Source organism: Prorops nasuta, unplaced genomic scaffold (assembly GCF_024137725.1).
Source record: "Prorops nasuta isolate Cenicafe-Biocafe unplaced genomic scaffold, Cenicafe_Pnas_1.2 PNAS00001, whole genome shotgun sequence".
In the NCBI taxonomy this organism is placed as follows: Eukaryota; Metazoa; Arthropoda; class Insecta; order Hymenoptera; family Bethylidae; genus Prorops; species Prorops nasuta.
This window is the reverse complement of record NW_027116798.1, coordinates 306,393-333,737: the sequence shown is the minus strand read 5'-3', so window position 1 is coordinate 333,737 and position 27,345 is coordinate 306,393.

Below are 27,345 nucleotides of genomic sequence, written 5' to 3'. Positions count from 1 at the left end.
CCACCCTAGTCCTATATAAGTACTCAATGACTCCATGTGACCACACCTAGTCCTATCTAAGTACTCAATGACCCCATGTGACCCTCCTAGTCCTATATAAGTACTCAATGACCCCATGTGACCCACCCTAGTCCTATATAAGTGCTCAATGACACCATGTGACCCACCCTAGTCCTATATAAGTACTCAATGACTCCATGTGACCACACCTAGTCCTATCTAAGTACTCAATGACCCCATGTGACCCTCCTAGTCCTATATAAGTACTCAATGACCCCATGTGACCCACCCTAGTCCTATATAAGTGCTCAATGACACCATGTGACCCACCCTAGTCCTATATAAGTGCTCAATGACACCATGTGACCCACCCTAGTCCAATATATGTACTCAATGACCCCATGTGACCCACCCTAGTCCTATATAAGTACACAATGACCCAGGTGACCCACCCTAGTCCTATGTAAGTACTCAATGACCCCATGTGACCCACCCTAGTCCTATATAAGTACTCAATGACCCCATGTGACGCAACCTAGTCCTATATAAGTACTCAATGATACCATGTGACCCACCCTAGTCCTATATAAGTACTCAATGACACCATGTGAACCACCCTAGTCCTATATAAGTACTCAATGACCCCATGTCACCCACCCTAGTCCTATATAAGTTCACAATGACCCCATGTGACCCACCCTAGTCCTATATAAGTACTCAATGACCCCATGTGACCCCCCCGTGTCCTATATAAGTACTCAATGACCCCATGTCTCCCACCCTAGTCGTATATAAGTTCTCCATGACGCCATGTGACCCACCCAAGTCCTATATAAGTACTCAATGACCACATGTGACCCCCCCTAGTCCTATATAAGTACTCAATGACCCCATGTCACCCACCCTAGTCCTATATAAGTTCACAATGACCCCATGTGACCCACCCTAGTCCAATATAAGTACTCAATGACCCCTTGTGACCCCCCCTAGTCCTATATAAGTACTCAATGACCCCACGTGACCCCCCCTAGTCCTATATAAGTTCACAATTACCCCATGTGACCCACCCTAGTCCTATATAAGTACTCAATGACCCCATGTGACCCCCCTAGTCCTATATAAGTACTCAATGACCCCAGGTCAGCCACCCTAGTCCTATATAAGTACTCAATGACCCCATGTGACCCCCCCTAGTCCTGTATAAGTACTCTATGATCCCATGTGACCAACCCTAGTCCTATATAAGTGCTCAATGACCCCATGTGACGCAACCTAGTCCTATATAAGTACTCAATGATACCATGTGACCCTCCTAGTCCTATATAAGTACTCAATGACCCCATGTGACCCACCCTAGTCCTATATAAGTGCTCAATGACACCATGTGACCCACCCTAGTCCAATATATGTACTCAATGACCCCATGTGACCCACCCTAGTCCTATATAAGTGCTCAATGACACCATGTGACCCCCCCCTAGTCCTATATAAGTACTCAATGACCCCATGTGACGCAACCTAGTCCTATATAAGTACTCAATGATACCATGTGACCCTCCTAGTCCTATATAAGTACTCAATGACCCCATGTGACCCACCCTAGTCCTATATAAGTGCTCAATGACACCATGTGACCCACCCTAGTCCAATATATGTACTAAACGACCCCATGTGACCCCCCCCCCCCCCTAGTCCTATATAAGTACTCAATGATCCCAGGTCAGCCACCCTAGTCCTATATAAGTACTCAATGACCACATGTGACCCCTCCTAGTCCTATATAAAAACTCAATGACCCCATGTGACCCACCCTAGTCCTATATAAGTACTCAATGACTCCATGTGACCACACCTAGTCCTATCTAAGTACTCAATGACCCCATGTGACCCACCCTAGTCCTATATAAGTACTCAATGACTCCATGTGACCACACCTAGTCCTATCTAAGTACTCAATGACCCCATGTGACCCTCCTAGTCCTATATAAGTACTCAATGACCCCATGTGACCCACCCTAGTCCTATATAAGTGCTCAATGACACCATGTGACCCACCCTAGTCCTATATAAGTACTCAATGACTCCATGTGACCACACCTAGTCCTATCTAAGTACTCAATTACCCCATGTGACCCTCCTAGTCCTATATAAGTACTCAATGACCCCATGTGACCCACCCTAGTCCTATATAAGTGCTCAATGACACCATGTGACCCACCCTAGTCCTATATAAGTGCTCAATGACATCATGTGACCCACCCTAGTCCAATATATGTACTCAATGACCCCATGTGACCCACCCTAGTCCTATATAAGTACACAATGACCCAGGTGACCCACCCTAGTCCTATGTAAGTACTCAATGACCCCATGTGACCCACCCTAGTCCTATATAAGTACTCAATGACCCCATGTGACGCAACCTAGTCCTATATAAGTACTCAATGATACCATGTGACCCACCCTAGTCCTATATAAGTACTCAATGACACCATGTGAACCACCCTAGTCCTATATAAGTACTAAATGACCCCATGTCACCCACCCTAGTCCTATATAAGTTCACAATGACCCCATGTGACCCACCCTAGTCCTATATAAGTACTCAATGACCCCATGTGACCCCCCCGTGTCCTATATAAGTACTCAATGACCCCATGTCTCGCACCCTAGTCGTATATAAGTTCTCCATGACGCCATGTGACCCACCCAAGTCCTATATAAGTACTCAATGACCCCATGTGACCCCCCCTAGTGCTATATAAGTACTCAATGACTCCAGGTCAGCCACCCCAGTTCTATATAAGTACTCAATGACCCCATGTGACCCCCCCTAGTCCTGTATAAGTACTCAATGACCCCATGTGACACACCCTATTCCTATATAAGTTCACAATTACCCCATGTGACCCACCCTAGTCCCATGTAAGGACTCAATGACATCATTTGACCCACCCTAGTCCTATATAAGTGCTCAATGTCCCCATGTGACCCACCCTAGTCCAATATATGTACTCAATGACCCCATGTGACCCACCCTAGTCCTATATAAGTACACAATGACCCAGGTGACCCACCCTAGTCCTATGTAAGTACTCAATGACCCCATGTGACCCACCCTAGTCCTATATAAGTACTCAATGAATCCTTGTGACGCAACCTAGTCCTATCTAAGTACTCAATAACCCCGTGTGACCCAGCCTAGTCCTATATAAGTACTCAATGACCCCATGTGACCCCCCCTAGTCCTATATAAGTACTCAATGACCCCAGGTCAGCCATCCTAGTCCTATATAAGTACTCAATGACCCCATGTGACACACCCTATTCCTATATAAGTTCACAATTACCCCATGTGACCCACCCTAGTCCTATATAAGTACTCAATGACACCATGTGACCCCCCATGTCCTATATAAGTACTAAATGACCCCAGGTCAGCCACCCCAGTTCTATATAAGTACTCAATGACCCCATGTGACCCCCCCTAGTCCTGTATAAGTACTCAATGACCCCATGTGACACACCCTATTCCTATATAAGTTCACAATTACCCCATGTGACCCACCCTAGTCCTATATAAGTACTCAATGACCCCATGTGACCCCCCCTAGTCCTATATAAGTACTCAATGACCCCAGGTCAGCCACCCTAGTCCTATATAAGTACTCAATGACCCCATGTGACCCCCCCTAGTCCTGTATAAGTACTCTATGATCCCATGTGACCAACCCTAGTCCTATATAAGTGCTCAATGACCCCATGCGACCCCCCCATGTTCTATATAAGTACTCAATGACCCCATGTGACCCTCCTAGTCCTATATAAGTACTCAATGACCCCATGTGACCCCCCCTAGTCCTATATAAGTACTCAATGACCCCAGGTCAGCCACCCTAGTCCTATATAAGTACTCAATGACCCCATGTGACCCCCCTTAGTTGTATATAAGTACTCAATGACCGCATGTCAGCCACCCTAGTCCTATATAAATACTCAATGACCCCATGTCACGCACCCTAGTCCTATATAAGTTCACAATGACCCCATGTGACCCACCCTAGTCCTATATAAGTACTCAATGACCCCATGTGACCCCCCCGTGTCCTATATAAGTACTCAATGACCCCATGTCTCCCACCCTAGTCGTATATAAGTTCTCCATGACGCCATGTGACCCACCCAAGTCCTATATAAGTACTCAATGACCCCATGTGACCCCCCCTAGTGCTATATAAGTACTCAATGACTCCAGGTCAGCCACCCTAGTCCTATATAAGTACTCAATGACCCCATGTGACCCCCCCTAGTCCTATATAAGTACTCAATGACCACATGTGACCCCCCCTAGTCCTATATAAGTACTCAATGACCCCATGTGACCCATTCTATTCCTATATAAGTACTCAATGACCCCATGTGACCCCCCCTAGTCCTATATAAGTACTCAATGACCACATGTGACCCCCCATAGTCCTATATAAGTACTCAATGACCCCATGTGACCCCCCCTAGTCCTATATAAGTACTCAATGAACCCATGTGACCCCCCCTAGTCCTATATAAGTACTCAATGACCACATGTGACCCCCCCTAGTCCTATATAAGTACTCAATGACCCCATGTCACCCACCCTAGTCCTATATAAGTTCACAATGACCCCATGTGACCCACCCTAGTCCTATATAAGTACTCAATGACCCCATGTGACCCCCCCGTGTCCTATATAAGTACTCAATGACTCCAGGTCAGCCACCCTAGTCCTATATAAGTACTCAATGACCCCATGTGACCCCCCCTAGTCCTATATAAGTACTCAATGAACCCATGTGACCCCCCCTAGTCCTATATAAGTACTCAATGACCACATGTGACCCCCCCCTAGTCCTATATAAGTACTCAATGACCCCATGTCACCCACCCTAGTCCTATATAAGTTCACAATGACCCCATGTGACCCACCCTAGTCCTATATAAGTACTCAATGACCCCATGTGACCCCCCCGTGTCCTATATAAGTACTCAATGACCCCATGTCTCCCACCCTAGTCGTATATAAGTTCTCCATGACGCCATGTGACCCACCCAAGTCCTATATAAGTACTCAATGACCCCATGTGACCCCCCCTAGTGCTATATAAGTACTCAATGACTCCAGGTCAGCCACCCTAGTCCTATATAAGTACTCAATGACCCCATGTGACCCCCCCTAGTCCAATATAAGTACTCAATGAACCCATGTGACCCCCCCCTAGTCCTATATAAGTACTCAATGACCACATGTGACCCCCCCTAGTCCAAATAAGTACTCAATGACCCCATGTGACCCATTCTATTACTATATAAGTACTCAATGACCCCATGTGACCCCCACTAGTCCTATATAAGTACTCAATGACCACATGTGACCCCCCCTAGTCCTATATAAGTACTCAATGACCCCATGTGACCCATTCTATTCCTATATAAGTACTCAATGACCCCATGTGACCCACCCTAGTCTTATATAAGTACTCAATGACCCCATTTGACCCACCCTAGTCCTATATAAGTACTCAATGACGGCATGTAACCCACCTTAGTCCTATATAAGTACTCAATGACCCAATGTGACCCCCCATAGTCCTATATAAGTACTCAATGACCCCATGTGACCCCCCTAGTCCTATATAAGTACTCAATGACCACAGGTCCGCCACCCTAGTCCCATATAAGTACTCAATGACCCCATGTGACCCCCCCTTGTCTTATATAAGTACTCAATGACCCCATGTGACCCCCCCTAGTCCTATATAAGTACTGAATTTCCCCATATGACCCACCCTATTCCTATATAAGTTCACAATTACCCCATATGACCCACCCTAGTCCTATATAAGTTCTCAATGACCCCATGTGACCCCCCCATGTCCTATATAAGTACTAAATGACCCCATGTCTCCCACCCTAGTCGTATATAAGTTCTCCATTACCCCATGTCTCCCACCCTAGTCGTATATAAGTACTCAATGACCTCAGGTCAGCCACCCTAGTCCTATATAAGTACTCAATGACCCCATGTGACCCCCCCTAGTTTTATATAAGTACTCAATGACCGCATGTCAGCCACCCTAGTCCTATATAAGTACTCAATGACCCCATGTAACCCCCCTTGTCCTATATAAGTACTCAATGACCCCATGTGACCCTCCCTAGTCCTATATAAGTACTCAATGACCCCATGTGACCCCCCCATGTCCTATATAAGTACTAAATGACCCCATGTCTCCCACCCTAGTCGTATATAAGTTCTCCATGACCCTATTTCTCCCACCCTAGTCGTATATAAATACTCAATGACCCCAGGTCAGCCACCCTAGTCCTATATAAATACTCAATGACCCCATGCGACCCCCCATGTCCTATATATAAGTACTCAATGACCACATGTGACCCTCCTAGTCCTATATAAGTACTCAATGACCCCATGCGACCCCCCCATGTCCTATATAAGTACTCAATGACCCCATGTGACCCTCCTAGTCCTATATAAGTACTCAATGACCCCATGTGACCCACCCTAGTCTTATATAAGTACTCAATGACCCCATGTGACCCACCCTAGTACTATATAAGTACTCAATGATTCCATGTGACCACACCTAGTCCAATATAAGTACTCAATGACCCCCTGTGACCCACCCTAGTCCTATATAAGTACTCAATGACGGCATGTGACCCACCATAGTCCTATATAAGTACTCAATGACCTCAGGTCAGCCACCCTAGTCCTATATAAGTACTCAATGACCCCATGTGACCCACCCTATTCCTGTATAAGTACTCAATGACCCCATGTCTCCCACCCTAGTCCTATATAAGTACTCAATGACCCCATGTGACCCCCCCTAGTCCTATATAAGTACTCAATGATCCCAGGTCAGCCACCCTAGTCCTATATAAGTACTCAATGACCCCATGTGACCCCCCCTAGTCCTATATAAGTACTCAATGACTCCATGTGACCACACTTAGTCCTATCTAAGTACTCAATGACCCCGTGTGACCCACTCTAGTCCCATGTAAGGACTCAATGACCCCATGTGACCCACCCTAGTCCTATATAAGTACTCAATGACGGCATGTGACCCACCATAGTCCTATATAAGTACTCAATGACCCCATGTGACCCCCCGTAGTCCTATATAAGTACTCAATGACCCCAGGTCAGCCACCTTAGTCCTATATAAGTACTCAATGACCCCATGTGACACACCCTATTCCTATATAAGTTCACAATTACCCCATGTGACCCACCCTAGTCCTATATAAGTACTCAATGACACCATGTGACCCCCCATGTCCTATATAAGTACTAAATGACCCCAGGTCAGCCACCCCAGTTCTATATAAGTACTCAATGACCCCATGTGACCCCCCCTAGTCCTGTATAAGTACTCAATGACCCCATGTGACACACCCTATTCCTATATAAGTTCACAATTACCCCATGTGACCCACCCTAGTCCTATATAAGTACTCAATGACCCCATGTGACCCACCCTAGTCCAATATAAGTACTCAATGACCCCATGTGGCCCACCCTAGTCCTATATAAGTACTCAATGACGGCATGTGACCCACCATAGTCCTATACAAGTAATCAATGACCCCATGTGACCCCCCCTAGTCCTATATAAGTACTCAATGACCCCAGGTCAGCCACCCTAGTCCTATATAAGTACTCAATGACCCCATGTGACCCCCCCTAGTCCTATATAAGTACTCAATGACCCCATATGACCCACCCTATTCCTAAATAAGTTCATAATGACCCCAAGTGACCCACCCTAGTCCTATATAAGTACTCAATGACCCCATGTGACACCCCCATGTCCTATATAAGTACTAAATGACCCAATTTCTCCCACCCTAATCGTATATAAGTTATCCATGACGCCATGTGACCCTCCCTAGTCCTATATAAGTACTAAACGACCCCATGTGACCCCCCCCCCCCCTAGTCCTATATAAGTACTCAATGATCCCAGGTCAGCCACCCTAGTCCTATATAAGTACTCAATGACCACATGTGACCCCTCCTAGTCCTATATAAAAACTCAATGACCCCATGTGACCCACCCTAGTCCTATATAAGTACTCAATGACTCCATGTGACCACACCTAGTCCTATCTAAGTACTCAATGACCCCATGTGACCCACCCTAGTCCTATATAAGTACTCAATGACTCCATGTGACCACACCTAGTCCTATCTAAGTACTCAATGACCCCATGTGACCCTCCTAGTCCTATATAAGTACTCAATGACCCCATGTGACCCACCCTAGTCCTATATAAGTGCTCAATGACACCATGTGACCCACCCTAGTCCTATATAAGTACTCAATGACTCCATGTGACCACACCTAGTCCTATCTAAGTACTCAATGACCCCATGTGACCCTCCTAGTCCTATATAAGTACTCAATGACCCCATGTGACCCACCCTAGTCCTATATAAGTGCTCAATGACACCATGTGACCCACCCTAGTCCTATATAAGTGCTCAATGACACCATGTGACCCACCCTAGTCCAATATATGTACTCAATGACCCCATGTGACCCACCCTAGTCCTATATAAGTACACAATGACCCAGGTGACCCACCCTAGTCCTATGTAAGTACTCAATGACCCCATGTGACCCACCCTAGTCCTATATAAGTACTCAATGACCCCATGTGACGCAACCTAGTCCTATATAAGTACTCAATGATACCATGTGACCCACCCTAGTCCTATATAAGTACTCAATGACACCATGTGAACCACCCTAGTCCTATATAAGTACTAAATGACCCCATGTCACCCACCCTAGTCCTATATAAGTTCACAATGACCCCATGTGACCCACCCTAGTCCTATATAAGTACTCAATGACCCCATGTGACCCCCCCGTGTCCTATATAAGTACTCAATGACCCCATGTCTCGCACCCTAGTCGTATATAAGTTCTCCATGACGCCATGTGACCCACCCAAGTCCTATATAAGTACTCAATGACCCCATGTGACCCCCCCTAGTGCTATATAAGTACTCAATGACTCCAGGTCAGCCACCCTAGTCCTATATAAGTACTCAATGACCCCATGTGACCCCCCCCTAGTCCTATATAAGTACTCAATGGCCACATGTGACCCCCCCTAGTCTTATATAAGTACTCAATGACCCCATGTGACCCACCCTAGTACTATATAAGTACTCAATGATTCCATGTGACCACACCTAGTCCAATATAAGTACTCAATGACCCCCTGTGACCCACCCTAGTCCTATATAAGTACTCAATGACGGCATGTGACCCACCATAGTCCTATATAAGTACTCAATGACCTCAGGTCAGCCACCCTAGTCCTATATAAGTACTCAATGACCCCATGTGACCCACCCTATTCCTGTATAAGTACTCAATGACCCCATGTCTCCCACCCTAGTCCTATATAAGTACTCAATGACCCCAGGTCAGCCACCCTAGTCCTATATAAGTACTCAATGACCCCATGTGACCCCCCCTAGTCCTATATAAGTACTCAATGACTCCATGTGACCACACTTAGTCCTATCTAAGTACTCAATGACCCCGTGTGACCCACTCTAGTCCCATGTAAGGACTCAATGACCCCATGTGACCCACCCTAGTCCTATATAAGTACTCAATGACGGCATGTGACCCACCATAGTCCTATATAAGTACTCAATGACCCCATGTGACCCCCCGTAGTCCTATATAAGTACTCAATGACCCCAGGTCAGCCACCCTAGTCCTATATAAGTACTCAATGACCCCATGTGACACACCCTATTCCTATATAAGTTCACAATTACCCCATGTGACCCACCCTAGTCCTATATAAGTACTCAATGACACCATGTGACCCCCCATGTCCTATATAAGTACTAAATGACCCCAGGTCAGCCACCCCAGTTCTATATAAGTACTCAATGACCCCATGTGACCCCCCCTAGTCCTGTATAAGTACTCAATGACCCCATGTGACACACCCTATTCCTATATAAGTTCACAATTACCCCATGTGACCCACCCTAGTCCTATATAAGTACTCAATGACCCCATGTGACCCACCCTAGTCCAATATAAGTACTCAATGACCCCATGTGGCCCACCCTAGTCCTATATAAGTACTCAATGACGGCATGTGACCCACCATAGTCCTATACAAGTAATCAATGACCCCATGTGACCCCCCCTAGTCCTATATAAGTACTCAATGACCCCAGGTCAGCCACCCTAGTCCTATATAAGTACTCAATGACCCCATGTGACACCCCCATGTCCTATATAAGTACTAAATGACCCAATTTCTCCCACCCTAATCGTATATAAGTTATCCATGACGCCATGTGACCCTCCCTAGTCCTATATAAGTACTAAACGACCCCATGTGACCCCCCCCCCCCCCTAGTCCTATATAAGTACTCAATGATCCCAGGTCAGCCACCCTAGTCCTATATAAGTACTCAATGACCACATGTGACCCCTCCTAGTCCTATATAAAAACTCAATGACCCCATGTGACCCACCCTAGTCCTATATAAGTACTCAATGACTCCATGTGACCACACCTAGTCCTATCTAAGTACTCAATGACCCCATGTGACCCACCCTAGTCCTATATAAGTACTCAATGACTCCATGTGACCACACCTAGTCCTATCTAAGTACTCAATGACCCCATGTGACCCTCCTAGTCCTATATAAGTACTCAATGACCCCATGTGACCCACCCTAGTCCTATATAAGTGCTCAATGACACCATGTGACCCACCCTAGTCCTATATAAGTACTCAATGACTCCATGTGACCACACCTAGTCCTATCTAAGTACTCAATGACCCCATGTGACCCTCCTAGTCCTATATAAGTACTCAATGACCCCATGTGACCCACCCTAGTCCTATATAAGTGCTCAATGACACCATGTGACCCACCCTAGTCCTATATAAGTGCTCAATGACACCATGTGACCCACCCTAGTCCAATATATGTACTCAATGACCCCATGTGACCCACCCTAGTCCTATATAAGTACACAATGACCCAGGTGACCCACCCTAGTCCTATGTAAGTACTCAATGACCCCATGTGACCCACCCTAGTCCTATATAAGTACTCAATGACCCCATGTGACGCAACCTAGTCCTATATAAGTACTCAATGATACCATGTGACCCACCCTAGTCCTATATAAGTACTCAATGACACCATGTGAACCACCCTAGTCCTATATAAGTACTAAATGACCCCATGTCACCCACCCTAGTCCTATATAAGTTCACAATGACCCCATGTGACCCACCCTAGTCCTATATAAGTACTCAATGACCCCATGTGACCCCCCCGTGTCCTATATAAGTACTCAATGACCCCATGTCTCGCACCCTAGTCGTATATAAGTTCTCCATGACGCCATGTGACCCACCCAAGTCCTATATAAGTACTCAATGACCCCATGTGACCCCCCCTAGTGCTATATAAGTACTCAATGACTCCAGGTCAGCCACCCTAGTCCTATATAAGTACTCAATGACCCCATGTGACCCCCCCTAGTCCTATATAAGTACTCAATGACCACATGTGACCCCCCCTAGTCTTATATAAGTACTCAATGACCCCATGTGACCCACCCTAGTACTATATAAGTACTCAATGATTCCATGTGACCACACCTAGTCCAATATAAGTACTCAATGACCCCCTGTGACCCACCCTAGTCCTATATAAGTACTCAATGACGGCATGTGACCCACCATAGTCCTATATAAGTACTCAATGACCTCAGGTCAGCCACCCTAGTCCTATATAAGTACTCAATGACCCCATGTGACCCACCCTATTCCTGTATAAGTACTCAATGACCCCATGTCTCCCACCGTAGTCCTATATAAGTACTCAATGACCCCAGGTCAGCCACCCTAGTCCTATATAAGTACTCAATGACCCCATGTGACCCCCCCTAGTCCTATATAAGTACTCAATGACTCCATGTGACCACACTTAGTCCTATCTAAGTACTCAATGACCCCGTGTGACCCACTCTAGTCCCATGTAAGGACTCAATGACCCCATGTGACCCACCCTAGTCCTATATAAGTACTCAATGACGGCATGTGACCCACCATAGTCCTATATAAGTACTCAATGACCCCATGTGACCCCCCGTAGTCCTATATAAGTACTCAATGACCCCAGGTCAGCCACCCTAGTCCTATATAAGTACTCAATGACCCCATGTGACACACCCTATTCCTATATAAGTTCACAATTACCCCATGTGACCCACCCTAGTCCTATATAAGTACTCAATGACACCATGTGACCCCCCATGTCCTATATAAGTACTAAATGACCCCAGGTCAGCCACCCCAGTTCTATATAAGTACTCAATGACCCCATGTGACCCCCCCTAGTCCTGTATAAGTACTCAATGACCCCATGTGACACACCCTATTCCTATATAAGTTCACAATTACCCCATGTGACCCACCCTAGTCCTATATAAGTACTCAATGACCCCATGTGACCCACCCTAGTCCAATATAAGTACTCAATGACCCCATGTGGCCCACCCTAGTCCTATATAAGTACTCAATGACGGCATGTGACCCACCATAGTCCTATACAAGTAATCAATGACCCCATGTGACCCCCCCTAGTCCTATATAAGTACTCAATGACCCCAGGTCAGCCACCCTAGTCCTATATAAGTACTCAATGACCCCATGTGACCCCCCCTAGTCCTATATAAGTACTCAATGACCCCATGTGACCCACCCTATTCCTAAATAAGTTCATAATGACCCCAAGTGACCCACCCTAGTCCTATATAAGTACTCAATGATCCCATGTGACACCCCCATGTCCTATATAAGTACTAAATGACACAATTTCTCCCACCCTAATCGTATATAAGTTATCCATGACGCCATGTGACCCTCCCTAGTCCTATATAAGTACTAAACGACCCCATGTGACCCCCCCCCTAGTCCTATATAAGTACTCAATGATCCCAGGTCAGCCACCCTAGTCCTATATAAGTACTCAATGACCACATGTGACCCCTCCTAGTCCTATATAAAAACTCAATGACCCCATGTGACCCACCCTAGTCCTATATAAGTACTCAATGACTCCATGTGACCACACCTAGTCCTATCTAAGTACTCAATAACCCCGTGTGACCCAGCCTAGTCCTATATAAGTACTCGATGACCCCATGTGACCCACTCTAGTCCCATGTAAGAACTCAATGACCCCATGTGACCCAACCTAGTCCTATATAAGTACTCAATGACCCCATGTGACCCACCCTAGTCAAATATAAGTACTCAATGACCCCATGTGGCCCACCCTAGTCCTATATAAGTACTCAATGACGGCATGTGACCCACCATAGTCCTATACAAGTAATCAATGACCCCATGTGACCCCCCCTAGTCCTATATAAGTACTCAATGACCCCAGGTCAGCCACCCTAGTCCTATATAAGTACTCAATGACCCCATGTGACCCCCCCTAGTCCTATATAAGTACTCAATGACCCCATGTGACCCACCCTATTCCTAAATAAGTTCATAATGACCCCAAGTGACCCACCCTAGTCCTATATAAGTACTCAATGACCCCATGTGACACCCCCATGTCCTATATAAGTACTAAATGACCCAATTTCTCCCACCCTAATCGTATATAAGTTATCCATGACGCCATGTGACCCACCCTAGTCCTATATAAGTACTAAACGACCCCATGTGACCCCCCCCCCCTAGTCCTATATAAGTACTCAATGATCCCAGGTCAGCCACCCTAGTCCTATATAAGTACTCAATGACCACATGTGACCCCTCCTAGTCCTATATAAAAACTCAATGACCCCATGTGACCCACCCTAGTCCTATATAAGTACTCAATGACTCCATGTGACCACACCTAGTCCTATCTAAGTACTCAATAACCCCGTGTGACCCAGCCTAGTCCTATATAAGTACTCGATGACCCCATGTGACCCACTCTAGTCCCATGTAAGAACTCAATGACCCCATGTGACCCAACCTAGTCCTATATAAGTACTCAATGACCCCATGTGACCCACCCTAGTCCAATATAAGTACTCAATGACCCCATGTGGCCCACCCTAGTCCTATATAAGTACTCAATGACGGCATGTGACCCACCATAGTCCTATACAAGTAATCAATGACCCCATGTGACCCCCCCTAGTCCTATATAAGTACTCAATGTCCCCAGGTCAGCCACCCTAGTCCTATATAAGTACTCAAAGACCCCATGTGACCCCCCCTAGTCCTATATAAGTACTCAATGACCCCATGTGACCCACCCTATTCCTAAATAAGTTCATAATGACCCCAAGTGACCCACCCTAGTCCTATATAAGTACTCAATGACCCCATGTGACACCCCCATGTCCTATATAAGTACTAAATGACCCAATTTCTCCCACCCTAATCGTATATAAGTTATCCATGACGCCATGTGACCCACCCTAGTCCTATATAAGTACTAAACGACCCCATGTGACCCCCCCCCTAGTCCTATATAAGTACTCAATGATCCCAGGTCAGCCACCCTAGTCCTATATAAGTACTCAATGACCACATGTGACCCCTCCTAGTCCTATATAAAAACTCAATGACCCCATGTGACCCACCCTAGTCCTATATAAGTACTCAATGACCCCATGTGACACCCCCATGTCCTATATAAGTACTAAATGACCCATTTTCTCCCACCCTAATCGTATATAAGTTATCCATGACGCCATGTGACCCACCCTAGTCCTATATAAGTACTAAACGACCCCATGTGACCCCCCCCCCTAGTCCTATATAAGTACTCAATGATCCCAGGTCAGCCACCCTAGTCCTATATAAGTACTCAATGACCACATGTGACCCCTCCTAGTCCTATATAAAAACTCAATGACCCCATGTGACCCACCCTAGTCCTATATAAGTACTCAATGACTCCATGTGACCACACCTAGTCCTATATAAGTACTCAATGACCCCATGTGACCCACCCTAGTCCCATGTAAGGACTCAATGACCCCATTTGACCCACCCTAGTCTTATATAAGTGCTCAATGTCCCCATGTGACCCCCCCTAGTCCAATATATGTACTCAATGACCCCATGTGACCCACCCTAGTGCTATATAAGTACACAATGACCCAGGTGACCCACCCTAGTCCTATGTAAGTACTCAATGACCCCATGTGACCCACCCTAGTCCTATATAAGTACTCAATGAATCCTTGTGACGCAACCTAGTCCTATCTAAGTACTCAATAACCCCGTGTGACCCAGCCTAGTCCTATATAAGTACTCAATGACCCCATGTGACCCCCCCTAGTCCTATATAAGTACTCAATGACCCCAGGTCAGCCACCCTAGTCCTATATAAGTACTCAATGACCCCATGTGACACACCCTATTCCTATATAAGTTCACAATTACCCCATGTGACCCACCCTAGTCCTATATAAGTACTCAATGACACCATGTGACCCCCCATGTCCTATATAAGTACTAAATGACCCCAGGTCAGCCACCCCAGTTCTATATAAGTACTCAATGACCCCATGTGACCCCCCCTAGTCCTGTATAAGTACTCAATGACCCCATGTGACACACCCTATTCCTATATAAGTTCACAATTACCCCATGTGACCCACCCTAGTCCTATATAAGTACTCAATGACCCCATGTGACCCCCCCTAGTCCTATATAAGTACTCAATGACCCCAGGTCAGCCACCCCAGTTCTATATAAGTACTCAATGACCCCATGTGACCTCCCCTAGTCCTGTATAAGTACTCTATGATCCCATGTGACCAACCCTAGTCCTATATAAGTGCTCAATGACCCCATGCGACCCCCCCATGTTCTATATAAGTACTCAATGACCCCATGTGACCCTCCTAGTCCTATATAAGTACTCAATGACCCCATGTGACCCCCCCTAGTCCTATATAAGTACTCAATGACACCAGGTCAGCCACCCTAGTCCTATATAAGTACTCAATGACCCCATGTGACCCCCCTTAGTTGTATATAAGTACTCAATGACCGCATGTCAGCCACCCTAGTCCTATATAAATACTCAATGACCCCATGTGACGCCCCCTTGTCATATATAAGTACTCAATGACCCCATGTGACCCTCCCTAGTCCTATATAAGTACTTAATGACCCCATGGGACCCACCCTATTCCTATATAAATTCACAATTACCCCATGTGACCCACCTTAGTCCTATATAAGTACTCAATGACCCCATGTGACCCCCCATGTCCTATATAAGTACTAAATGACCCCATGTCTCCCACACTAGTCGTATATAAGTTCTCCATGACGCCATGTGAGCCACCCTAGTCCTATATAAGTACTCAATGACCCCATGTAACCCCCCCTAGTCCTATATAAGTACTCAATGACCCCAGGTCAGCCATCCTAGTCCTATATAAGTACTCAATGACCCCATGTGACCCCCCCTAGTCCTATATAAGTACTCAATGACCCCACGTGACCCCCCCTAGTCCTATATAAGTTCACAATTACCCCATGTGACCCACCCTAGTCCTATATAAGTACTCAATGACCCCATGTGACCCCCCATGTCCTATATAAGTACTAAATGACCCCAGGTCAGCCACCCCAGTTCTATATAAGTACTCAATGACCCCATGTGACCCCCCCTAGTCCTGTATAAGTACTCAATGACCCCATGTGACACACCCTATTCCTATATAAGTTCACAATTACCCCATGTGACCCACCCTAGTCCTATATAAGTACTCAATGACCCCATGTGACCCCCCCTAGTCCTATATAAGTACTCAATGACCCCAGGTCAGCCACCCCAGTTCTATATAAGTACTCAATGACCCCATGTGACCTCCCCTAGTCCTGTATAAGTACTCTATGATCCCATGTGACCAACCCTAGTCCTATATAAGTGCTCAATGACCCCATGCGACCCCCCCATGTTCTATATAAGTACTCAATGACCCCATGTGACCCTCCTAGTCCTATATAAGTACTCAATGACCCCATGTGACCCCCCCTAGTCCTATATAAGTACTCAATGACACCAGGTCAGCCACCCTAGTCCTATATAAGTACTCAATGACCCCATGTGACCCCCCTTAGTTGTATATAAGTACTCAATGACCGCATGTCAGCCACCCTAGTCCTATATAAATACTCAATGACCCCATGTGACGCCCCCTTGTCATATATAAGTACTCAATGACCCCATGTGACCCTCCCTAGTCCTATATAAGTACTTAATGACCCCATGGGACCCACCCTATTCCTATATAAATTCACAATTACCCCATGTGACCCACCTTAGTCCTATATAAGTACTCAATGACCCCATGTGACCCCCCATGTCCTATATAAGTACTAAATGACCCCATGTCTCCCACACTAGTCGTATATAAGTTCTCCATGACGCCATGTGAGCCACCCTAGTCCTATATAAGTACTCAATGACCCCATGTAACCCCCCCTAGTCCTATATAAGTACTCAATGACCCCAGGTCAGCCATCCTAGTCCTATATAAGTACTCAATGACCCCATGTGACCCCCCCTAGTCCTATATAAGTACTCAATGACCCCACGTGACCCCCCCTAGTCCTATATAAGTTCACAATTACCCCATGTGACCCACCCTAGTCCTATATAAGTACTCAATGACCCCATGTGACCCCCCTAGTCCTATATAAGTACTCAATGACCCCAGGTCAGCCACCCTAGTCCTATATAAGTACTCAATGACCCCATGTGACACCCCCATGTCCTATATAAGTACTAAATGACCCATTTTCTCCCACCCTAATCGTATATAAGTTATCCATGACGCCATGTGACCCACCCTAGTCCTATATAAGTACTAAACGACCCCATGTGACCCCCCCCCCTAGTCCTATATAAGTACTCAATGATCCCAGGTCAGCCACCCTAGTCCTATATAAGTACTCAATGACCACATGTGACCCCTCCTAGTCCTATATAAAAACTCAATGACCCCATGTGACCCACCCTAGTCCTATATAAGTACTCAATGACTCCATGTGACCACACCTAGTCCTATATAAGTACTCAATGACCCCATGTGACCCACCCTAGTCCCATGTAAGGACTCAATGACCCCATTTGACCCACCCTAGTCTTATATAAGTGCTCAATGTCCCCATGTGACCCCCCCTAGTCCAATATATGTACTCAATGACCCCATGTGACCCACCCTAGTGCTATATAAGTACACAATGACCCAGGTGACCCACCCTAGTCCTATGTAAGTACTCAATGACCCCATGTGACCCACCCTAGTCCTATATAAGTACTCAATGAATCCTTGTGACGCAACCTAGTCCTATCTAAGTACTCAATAACCCCGTGTGACCCAGCCTAGTCCTATATAAGTACTCAATGACCCCATGTGACCCCCCCTAGTCCTATATAAGTACTCAATGACCCCAGGTCAGCCACCCTAGTCCTATATAAGTACTCAATGACCCCATGTGACACACCCTATTCCTATATAAGTTCACAATTACCCCATGTGACCCACCCTAGTCCTATATAAGTACTCAATGACACCATGTGACCCCCCATGTCCTATATAAGTACTAAATGACCCCAGGTCAGCCACCCCAGTTCTATATAAGTACTCAATGACCCCATGTGACCCCCCCTAGTCCTGTATAAGTACTCAATGACCCCATGTGACACACCCTATTCCTATATAAGTTCACAATTACCCCATGTGACCCACCCTAGTCCTATATAAGTACTCAATGACCCCATGTGACCCCCCCTAGTCCTATATAAGTACTCAATGACCCCAGGTCAGCCACCCCAGTTCTATATAAGTACTCAATGACCCCATGTGACCTCCCCTAGTCCTGTATAAGTACTCTATGATCCCATGTGACCAACCCTAGTCCTATATAAGTGCTCAATGACCCCATGCGACCCCCCCATGTTCTATATAAGTACTCAATGACCCCATGTGACCCTCCTAGTCCTATATAAGTACTCAATGACCCCATGTGACCCCCCCTAGTCCTATATAAGTACTCAATGACACCAGGTCAGCCACCCTAGTCCTATATAAGTACTCAATGACCCCATGTGACCCCCCTTAGTTGTATATAAGTACTCAATGACCGCATGTCAGCCACCCTAGTCCTATATAAATACTCAATGACCCCATGTGACGCCCCCTTGTCATATATAAGTACTCAATGACCCCATGTGACCCTCCCTAGTCCTATATAAGTACTTAATGACCCCATGGGACCCACCCTATTCCTATATAAATTCACAATTACCCCATGTGACCCACCTTAGTCCTATATAAGTACTCAATGACCCCATGTGACCCCCCATGTCCTATATAAGTACTAAATGACCCCATGTCTCCCACACTAGTCGTATATAAGTTCTCCATGACGCCATGTGAGCCACCCTAGTCCTATATAAGTACTCAATGACCCCATGTAACCCCCCCTAGTCCTATATAAGTACTCAATGACCCCAGGTCAGCCATCCTAGTCCTATATAAGTACTCAATGACCCCATGTGACCCCCCCTAGTCCTATATAAGTACTCAATGACCCCACGTGACCCCCCCTAGTCCTATATAAGTTCACAATTACCCCATGTGACCCACCCTAGTCCTATATAAGTACTCAATGACCCCATGTGACCCCCCTAGTCCTATATAAGTACTCAATGACCCCAGGTCAGCCACCCTAGTCCTATATAAGTACTCAATGACCCCATGTGACCCCCCCTAGTCCTGTATAAGTACTCTATGATCCCATGTGACCAACCCTAGTCCTATATAAGTGCTCAATGACCCCATGTGACGCAACCTAGTCCTATATAAGTACTCAATGATACCATGTGACCTTCCTAGTCCTATATAAGTACTCAATGACCCCATGTGACCCACCCTAGTCCTATATAAGTGCTCAATGACACCATGTGACCCACCCTAGTCCAATATATGTACTCAATGACCCCATGTGACCCACCCTAGTCCTATATAAGTGCTCAATGACACCATTTGACCCCCCCCCCTAGTCCTATATAAGTACTCAATGACCCCATGTGACGCAACCTAGTCCTATATAAGTACTCAATGATACCATGTGACCCTCCTAGTCCTATATAAGTACTCAATGACCCCATGTGACCCACCCTAGTCCTATATAAGTGCTCAATGACACCATGTGACCCACCCTAGTCCAATATATGTACTAAACGACCCCATGTGACCCCCCCCCCCCTAGTCCTATATAAGTACTCAATGATCCCAGGTCAGCCACCCTAGTCCTATATAAGTACTCAATGACCACATGTGACCCCTCCTAGTCCTATATAAAAACTCAATGACCCCATGTGACCCACCCTAGTCCTATATAAGTACTCAATGACTCCATGTGACCACACCTAGTCCTATCTAAGTACTCAATGACCCCATGTGACCCACCCTAGTCCTATATAAGTACTCAATGACTCCATGTGACCACACCTAGTCCTATCTAAGTACTCAATGACCCCATGTGACCCTCCTAGTCCTATATAAGTACTCAATGACCCCATGTGACCCACCCTAGTCCTATATAAGTGCTCAATGACACCATGTGACCCACCCTAGTCCTATATAAGTACTCAATGACTCCATGTGACCACACCTAGTCCTATCTAAGTACTCAATGACCCCATGTGACCCTCCTAGTCCTATATAAGTACTCAATGACCCCATGTGACCCACCCTAGTCCTATATAAGTGCTCAATGACACCATGTGACCCACCCTAGTCCTATATAAGTGCTCAATGACACCATGTGACCCACCCTAGTCCAATATATGTACTCAATGACCCCATGTGACCCACCCTAGTCCTATATAAGTACACAATGACCCAGGTGACCCACCCTAGTCCTATGTAAGTACTCAATGACCCCATGTGACCCACCCTAGTCCTATATAAGTACTCAATGACCCCATGTGACGCAACCTAGTCCTATATAAGTACTCAATGATACCATGTGACCCACCCTAGTCCTATATAAGTACTCAATGACACCATGTGAACCACCCTAGTCCTATATAAGTACTAAATGACCCCATGTCACCCACCCTAGTCCTATATAAGTTCACAATGACCCCATGTGACCCACCCTAGTCCTATATAAGTACTCAATGACCCCATGTGACCCCCCCGTGTCCTATATAAGTACTCAATGACCCCATGTCTCCCACCCTAGTCGTATATAAGTTCTCCATGACGCCATGTGACCCACCCAAGTCCTATATAAGTACTCAATGACCCCATGTGACCCCCCCTAGTGCTATATAAGTACTCAATGACTCCAGGTCAGCCACCCTAGTCCTATATAAGTACTCAATGACCCCATGTGACCCCCCCTAGTCCTATATAAGTACTCAATGACCACATGTGACCCCCCCTAGTCCTATATAAGTACTCAATGACCCCATGTGACCCATTCTATTCCTATATAAGTACTCAATGACCCCATGTGACCCCCCCTAGTCCTATATAAGTACTCAATGACCACATGTGACCCCCCATAGTCCTATATAAGTACTCAATGACCCCATGTGACCCCCCCTAGTCCTATATAAGTACTCAATGACCACATGTGACCCCCCCTAGTCCTATATAAGTACTCAATGACCCCATGTCACCCACCCTAGTCCTATATAAGTTCACAATGACCCCATGTGACCCACCCTAGTCCTATATAAGTACTCAATGACCCCATGTGACCCCCCCGTGTCCTATATAAGTACTCAATGACTCCAGGTCAGCCACCCTAGTCCTATATAAGTACTCAATGACCCCATGTGACCCCCCCTAGTCCTATATAAGTACTCAATGAACCCATGTGACCCCCCCTAGTCCTATATAAGTACTCAATGACCACATGTGACCCCCCCTAGTCCTATATAAGTACTCAATGACCCCATGTGACCCCCCCGTGTCCTATATAAGTACTCAATGACCCCATGTCTCCCACCCTAGTCGTATATAAGTTCTCCATGACGCCATGTGACCCACCCAAGTCCTATATAAGTACTCAATCACCCCATGTGACCCCCCCTAGTGCTATATAAGTACTCAATGACTCCAGGTCAGCCACCCTAGTCCTATATAAGTACACAATGACCACATGTGACCCCCCCTAGTCCTATATAAGTACTCAATGAACCCACGTGACCCCCCCTAGTCCTATATAAGTACTCAATGACCCCATGTCACCCACCCTAGTCCTATATAAGTTCACAATGACCCCATGTGACCCACCCTAGTCCTATATAAGTACTCAATGACCCCATGTGACCCCCCCGTGTCCTATATAAGTACTCAATGACTCCAGGTCAGCCACCCTAGTCCTATATAAGTACTCAATGACCCCATGTGACACCCCCTAGTCCTATATAACTACTCAATGAACCCATGTGACCCCCCCTAGTCCTATATAAGTACTCAATGACCACATGTGACCCCCCCTAGTCCTATATAAGTACTCAATGAACCCATGTGACCCCCCCTAGTCCTATATAAGTACTCAATGACCACATGTGACCCCCCCTAGTCCTATATAAGTAGTCAATGACCCCATGTCACCCACCCTAGTCCTATATAAGTACTCAATGACCCCATGTGACCCCCCCTAGTCCTATATAAGTACTCAATGACCACATGTGACCCCCCCTAGTCCTATATAAGTACTCAATGACCCCATGTGACCCATTCTATTCCTATATAAGTACTCAATGACCCCATGTGACCCCCCCTAGTCCTATATAAGTACTCAATGACCACATGTGACCCCCCATAGTCCTCTATAAGTACTCAATGACCCCATGTGACCCCCCCTAGTCCTATATAAGTACTCAATGAACCCACGTGACCCCCCCTAGTCCTATATAAGTACTCAATGACCCCATGTCACCCACCCTAGTCCTATATAAGTTCACAATGACCCCATGTGACCCACCCTAGTCCTATATAAGTACTCAATGAACCCACGTGACCCCCCCTAGTCCTATATAAGTACTCAATGACCCCATGTCACCCACCCTAGTCCTATATAAGTTCACAATGACCCCATGTGACCCACCCTAGTCCTATATAAGTACTCAATGACCCCATGTGACCCCCCCGTGTCCTATATAAGTACTCAATGACTCCAGGTCAGCCACCCTAGTCCTATATAAGTACTCAATGACCCCATGTGACACCCCCTAGTCCTATATAACTACTCAATGAACCCATGTGACCCCCCCTAGTCCTATATAAGTACTCAATGACCACATGTGACCCCCCCTAGTCCTATATAAGTACTCAATGACTCCAGGTCAGCCACCCTAGTCCTATATAAGTACTCAATGACCCCATGTGACCCCCCCTAGTCCTATATAAGTACTCAATGACCACATGTGACCCCCCCTAGTCCTATATAAGTACTCAATGACCCCATGTGACCCATTCTATTCCTATATAAGTACTCAATGACCCCATGTGACCCCCCCTAGTCCTATATAAGTACTCAATGACCACATGTGACCCCCCATAGTCCTCTATAAGTACTCAATGACCCCATGTGACCCCCCCTAGTCCTATATAAGTACTCAATGAACCCACGTGACCCCCCCTAGTCCTATATAAGTACTCAATGACCCCATGTCACCCACCCTAGTCCTATATAAGTTCACAATGACCCCATGTGACCCAACCTAGTCCTATATAAGTACTCAATGACCCCATGTGACCCCCCCGTGTCCTATATAAGTACTCAATGACTCCAGGTCAGCCACCCTAGTCCTATATAAGTACTCAATGACCCCATGTGACACCCCCTAGTCCTATATAACTACTCAATGAACCCATGTGACCCCCCCTAGTCCTATATAAGTACTCAATGACCACATGTGACCCCCCCTAGTCCTATATAAGTACTCAATGACCCCATGTCACCCACCCTAGTCCTATATAAGTTCTCAATGACCCCATGTGACCCCTCCTAGTCCTATATAAAAACTCAATGACCCCATGTGACCCACCCTAGTCCTATATAAGTACTCAATGACCCCATGTTACACCCCCATGTCCTATATAAGTACTAAATGACCCAATTTCTCCCACCCTAATCGTATATAAGTTATCCATGACGCCATGTGACCCACCCTAGTCCTATATAAGTACTAAACGACCCCATGTGACCCCCCCCCCTAGTCCTATATAAGTACTCAATGATCCCAGGTCAGCCACCCTAGTCCTATATAAGTACTCAATGACCACATGTGACCCCTCCTAGTCCTATATAAAAACTCAATGACCCCATGTGACCCACCCTAGTCCTATATAAGTACTCAATGAATCCTTGTGACGCAACCTAGTCCTATCTAAGTACTCAATAACCCCGTGTGACCCAGCCTAGTCCTATATAAGTACTCAATGACCCCATGTGACCCCCCCTAGTCTTATATAAGTACTCAATGACCCCAGGTCAGCCACCCTAGTCCTATATAAGTACTCAATGACCCCATGTGACACACCCTATTCCTATATAAGTTCACAATTACCCCATGTGACCCACCCTAGTCCTATATAAGTACTCAATGACACCATGTGACCCCCCATGTCCTATATAAGTACTAAATGACCCCAGGTCAGCCACCCCAGTTCTATATAAGTACTCAATGACCCCATGTGACCCCCCCTAGTCCTGTATAAGTACTCAATGACCCCATGTGACACACCCTATTCCTATATAAGTTCACAATTACCCCATGTGACCCACCCTAGTCCTATATAAGTACTCAATGACCCCATGTGACCCATTCTATTCCTATATAAGTACTCAATGACCCCATGTGACCCACCCTAGTCTTATATAAGTACTCAATGACACCATGTGACCCACCCTAGTCCTATATAAGTGCTCAATGACACCATGTGACCCACCCTAGTCCAATATATGTACTCAATGACCCCATGTGACCCACCCTAGTCCTATATAAGTACACAATGACCCAGGTGACCCACCCTAGTCCTATGTAAGTACTCAATGAACCCATGTGACCCACCCTAGTCCTATATAAGTACTCAATGACCCCATGTGACGCAACCTAGTCCTATATAAGTACCCAATGATACCATGTGACCCACCCTAGTCCTATATAAGTACTCAATGACACCATGTGAACCACCCTAGTCCTATATAAGTACTAAATGACCCCATGTCACCCACCCTAGTCCTATATAAGTTCACAATGACCCCATGTGACCCACCCTAGTCCTATATAAGTACTCAATAACCCCATGTGACCCCCCCGTGTCCTATATAAGTACTCAATGACCCCATGTCTCCCACCCTAGTCGTATATAAGTTCTCCATGACGCCATGTGACCCACCCAAGTCCTATATAAGTACTCAATGACCCCATGTGACCCCCCCTAGTGCTATATAAGTACTCAATGACTCCAGGTCAGCCACCCTAGTCCTATATAAGTACTCAATGACCCCATGTGACCCCCCCTAGTCCTATATAAGTACTCAATGACCACATGTGACCCCCCCTAGTCCTATATAAGTATTCAAAGACCCCATGTGACCCATTCTATTCCTATATAAGTACTCAATGACCCCATGTGACCCCCCCTAGTCCTATATAAGTACTCAGTGACCACATGTGACCCCCCATAGTCCTATATAAGTACTCAATGACCCCATGTGACCCCCCCTAGTCCTATATAAGTACTCAATGAACCCACGTGACCCCCCCTAGTCCTATATAAGTACTCAATGACCACATGTGACCCCCCCTAGTCCTATATAAGTACTCAATGACCCCATGTCACCCACCCTAGTCCTATATAAGTTCACAATGACCCCATGTGACCCACCCTAGTCCTATATAAGTACTCAATGACCCCATGTGACCCCCCCGTGTCCTATATAAGTACTCAATGACTCCAGGTCAGCCACCCTAGTCCTATATAAGTACTCAATGACCCCATGTGACCCCCCCTAGTCCTATATAACTACTCAATGAACCCATGTGACCCCCCCTAGTCCTATATAAGTACTCAATGACCACATGTGACCCCCCCTAGTCCTATATAAGTACTCAATGACCCCATGTCACCCACCCTAGTCCTATATAAGTTCACAATGACCCCATGTGACCCACCCTAGTCCTATATAAGTACTCAATGACCCCATGTGACCCCCCCGTGTCCTATATAAGTACTCAATGACCCCATCTCTCCCACCGTAGTCGTATATAAGTTCTCCATGACGCCATGTGACCCACCCAAGTCCTATATAAGTACTCAATGACCACATGTGACCCCCCCTAGTGCTATATAAGTACTCAATGACTCCAGGTCAGCCACCCTAGTCCTATATAAGTACTCAATGACCCCATGTGACCCCCCCTAGTCCTATATAAGTACTCAATGAACCCATGTGACCCCCCCCTAGTCCTATATAAGTACTCAATGACCACATGTGACCCCCCCTAGTCCAAATAAGTACTCAATGACCCCATGTGACCCATTCTATTCCTATATAAGTACTCAATGACCCCATGTGACCCCTCCTAGTCCTATATAAAAACTCAATGACCCCATGTGACCCACCCTAGTCCTATATAAGTACTCAATGACCCCATGTTACACCCCCATGTCCTATATAAGTACTAAATGACCCAATTTCTCCCACCCTAATCGTATATAAGTTATCCATGACGCCATGTGACCCACCCTAGTCCTATATAAGTACTAAACGACCCCATGTGACCCCCCCCTAGTCCTATATAAGTACTCAATGATCCCAGGTCAGCCACCCTAGTCCTATATAAGTACTCAATGACCACATGTGACCCCTCCTAGTCCTATATAAAAACTCAATGACCCCATGTGACCCACCCTAGTCCTATATAAGTACTCAATGAATCCTTGTGACGCAACCTAGTCCTATCTAAGTACTCAATAACCCCGTGTGACCCAGCCTAGTCCTATATAAGTACTCAATGACCCCATGTGACCCCCCCTAGTCTTATATAAGTACTCAATGACCCCAGGTCAGCCACCCTAGTCCTATATAAGTACTCAATGACCCCATGTGACACACCCTATTCCTATATAAGTTCACAATTACCCCATGTGACCCACCCTAGTCCTATATAAGTACTCAATGACACC